This window comes from Choloepus didactylus, chromosome 1, assembly GCF_015220235.1.
Source record: "Choloepus didactylus isolate mChoDid1 chromosome 1, mChoDid1.pri, whole genome shotgun sequence".
Classification (NCBI taxonomy): Eukaryota; Metazoa; Chordata; class Mammalia; order Pilosa; family Megalonychidae; genus Choloepus; species Choloepus didactylus.
The window spans coordinates 227,098,046-227,102,311 of NC_051307.1; positions in this window are offsets into that span (position 1 = coordinate 227,098,046).

A 4,266-nucleotide genomic window follows, 5' to 3' on the forward strand; every position below is an offset into this window, starting at 1 on the left:
CTCTGGGTCTTGGGAGGCTACCTAGGTCTTCTCTTTGTCCACTGTATTTTACTGTTCTTGCTCCTCAGAGCTCAGGGAACACCTATGAGATTGCCCCCTACCAGAGTTCCAGCAAGAAAGTGGGTTCAGTGTCCTCCATTATCAGTCCCCACAAATAACTGGACGTTCTTTCACAGCCTTGGGTCTCTTGGAATTACAAGTTTAATGATTCAGTAGTTACTCCTAAATTTTAAAAAACGATAATCTTTTAAAATGTAGGAAAGCATACAGATTATAAGTATACAGCTTGATGAATTATCTCAGAGTGAACAGGTCCATGTAACCACCACCCAGCTAAAGAAACAGAACATCACCACCCTCCAGAGGCTCTCCCTCAAGGCCTTTCCCAATCACTATCTCATCTTCCTCCCTAGAGGAAGCCAATATCCTGACTTCTAATACCATGGATTAGTTTGGTCTGATTTTGAACTTCATATAAATAGAACCAGATACTTTGTACTATGTATATCTGGCTTCTTTCCCTCAATGTTATGTTAATGAGATTTGCTCATATGGTTGCAGGTAGCAGTAGCTTATTTAATTTTACTCATATGGAGTATTCCACTGCATAAACATACTACTAGGCTCTACTCTACTATTGTTGGGCATTTGGGTAATTTCCAGTGTTGAGCTATTACGATTAAAGCTACTGTGAACTTTCTCTTACATGTCTTTTGGTGTTCATAAGTATAATTTCTACTAAATATATGTTATACCTATGAGTGAAATTGTGGGTCATAGAGTATGCATATATTTAGCTATAGGAGATTCTGTCAAATAGTTTTCCAAAGTGGTTGGACCAATTACATTCCCATTAGCAAGGTATGAGAGTTTTGGTTACTTCACAATTTCATCAAGGCTAGATATTGTCAGTTCTTTTACTTTTAGCTATTCTGGTGGATATGTTATTGTAGGGCTTTTCTTCCCCCAAATTTTATAATGAAAATTTTCAAACATATGGAAAAGTTTAAAGAAATTTTACAGTAGATATTGTATATCCACTTACACCCTTAAATGTTTTATGTGCACATTTAAGATTAGCTTTGGACCCTGTTTTTAAAAATAAAGGCCTCTAACTTTAGATTTTGTTAGACAAAATATAATCAATATTTCTATCCTCCTCCTGAACAAACAAGGATTTTAATCTTTCAACTTCCCTCTGAACTATCCTCACCAATCTTCCATGATTTTGTTACATAGATGTTAGTCCCACATTGATCATAAACCTCTTCCAAAGTAGTTATGTTTTATGTTTATAAAGTTGTTGGTATGCTTTACCTATTGCTTTACTCACTACTGTTTGTTGTATCACACTCTTCTTGGGTTCCATTTCCTCTGTGTTGAAGTTCATCTTTTCTTACTTATTCACTGATGGTCTATGGGCAGTAGACTTTTAGTCTTTGTGTGTCTTCAAATATCTATTTTAACCTCTGCATTAGTCTTCTGTTGCTGCTGTAATAAATTACCACAAACTTAGTGGCTTAAAAAACACAAATTCATTCTCTTACGGTTCTGGAAGTCACAAGCCTGATAATCAGTTTCACTGGGCTAAAGTCAAAATGTTGGCAAGGGGAGCTCCTTTTGGAGGCTCTAGGGGAGAATCCCTTTCCTTACCTTTTCTAGCTTCTGGAGGCTGCCTCCATTCCTTGGCTAATGGCCCCTTCCTTGCATCACTCCAACCTGTTGCTTCTTTCATCATGTCTCCTAATTCCTCCTTTGACTTTCTTGCCTCTCTCATATAATGATTCTAACATCTAAGGCCCAGCCAGATAATCCAGGATAATCTCTCCATGTCTAAATCCTTAACTTAATCATATCTACAAAGACCTTTTTTTCCATATGAGGTAACATTGACAGGTTTCAAAGATTAGGACCTGGATATCCTTGGAGCCATTACTCAGGCTACCACATTCTGCCCTCTGCCCCCCAAATATTCATGTCCCTCCCATATGGAAAATATGCTCAACCTATCCCAACATCCCCAAAAGTCTCACCCATTACAGCATCAACTCAAGTCCAAGATTGCATCTAAATATCATCAGCTCAAAAATCCCAAATCTCATCATCTAAATAATCTAAATCAAGCATAGGTGAAACTCTGGGACTGATGCATCCCGGGACAAAATTCCTGTCCATCTGTGGACCTGTGAAACTAGTAAACAAGTTATGTGCTACCAAAATATGACAGTGTGACAAGCATAGGATAACAATTAAAGACATTCCCACTCCAAAAGGTAGAAAACAAGAAAGTAAGGAGTCATTGATTCTAAGCAATTTCAAAATACAACTGGGAAAACTCCATTTAGTTTCAAGGCCTGGGAATGATCCTTAGTGGCTCTCAGCTCTGCCCTCTGAGGCATCCTTCCTTTTTCTTGAAAATAAGTATATTTTGGCAGCTGAGTCGGTTTTTCAGGCTCTAGTATCCTACCTGCACAATTTTGAAGCTGTACAACTTTCTTTCATCTCATTCTTTCTCTGTCCCTTTTAGTTCAAGTTGGAAGTGTTTCTTCTAGTGTAGCATTCTCAAAAACCTTGTGGGCCTGCCATATATATCACAGGGATTCAGTCCATTAGACAAAAGGGTCTTTGACAGGCCTTCCCTAGAGAATCTCATCTCTATTCCTGGCTTCTGCTGGGATGGCTGAGGGGGATCCATGAATCACACACCTTATCTCTTCAAACAGTCCTCTGCATGATTGCAAACTCTGAATTTAGGATTCTTTTAGGGTACTCCAATAGAATGTCAGCCACACCCTTGACTTTCTCCACAGAGCATCATTTCCTGACCTTGAATGTCCTAATTTTAGCATCTTTTGCAATCTGGATAGGCTGAGAATTTCCCCAAACAAGCAAATCCTAGTTCCTTTTAGCAGTTCTTTCCTCATTTTTTTCTCTTTCCTCTCACATTAAATGGCAAGATGAAACCAGGTCTTACCTTTAACACATTGCTTGGAATACCCTCATCTAAATATCCAAATTCATCATTTACCTAAAATGATGATGTTTTAACCTAAAAGTTCTGCTTTCCACCTAACCATAGGACACAATTCAGTTAAGCTGGCTACCACTATATAACAAGGATCCCCTTTCCTCCGGTTTCCAGTAAGTGTTCTCACCAACAGCGTCTTTAACATCTAAATTTCTACCAATGGTCTGTTAAGGCAATCTAAGCTTTTTCTATCATGCCCATTGAAATGCTTCCAGCCTCTACCCATTAGCATATTCCAAAGGCATTGCGACATTTTTAGTTATTTGTTATACCCTCTATATTGAAGGACAATTTGCCAAGGTACAGAGGTCTAAGTTCACTTATTTTTCCTTTTTACATTGAAGATATTACTCCATATCTTCTGTCTATGCTATCAGTGATGAGTTTAATTTTCATTCCCTTGTACATATCCAGAATTTTCTCTTTGTGCATTTAGGGTTTTCTCTTGTTTGTTCATGTTATACATTTTTATTGAAATATGTATTATTTCTTTTAATTTATCCTATCTGGAAATCACTCTTTTTTTTTTAACCTAAGGATCCATGTCTTTCCCAGCTATTTTCATTTTTGCGATTGCCTCCTCCAACCCCCAGTCCTTCATCCTGGAACTCTAATTAGAAGTATATTAAGTATTCTCACTTTATCCCCCTGTCTTTTAGCCTCTTAATTTTTTTTGCATTTTCTTAAAATCTCTTTATGCTACTTTAAATTAACTTGCTTAGATCTATCTCCCAGTCTTTCTAGTTTTCCCTTCAGCTGGATTTTACATGATCTTTAACCCTTAAATTGAGTTTCTAATTTTAATTATTACATATTTTGTATTTTTAGAAGTAACGTATTTTTTCAAATCTGCACTATCCCTTTGGATAGTCATGTATCCACATCATACCTTCCACAATGAAAGACATATTCTTAATGTTAATCCATGTCCCTGTGGGTATAAATCCGCTGTAAATAGGACTTTCTGAATATGTTAGTTTTAGGTAAGGTGTGGCCCAACTGAATCACAGTGGACCTTACTCCATATTACTGGAATCCTTTAGCAACAGAAGATTTTTGGACTCAGTCAGAGAAGGCTACATGGAATCTAGAAGCTGGAAGTCAGCTGGCACTGGAAGAGCAGACATAAGGTGGGAAAGATCACCATGTGTGGAGAGGCAGAGGTGCAAGCCAAGGAACCCCAAGGATCACTGCAAGCCAGCACCAGAATGCCCAGGACTACCAGGAGAAAGCATAGC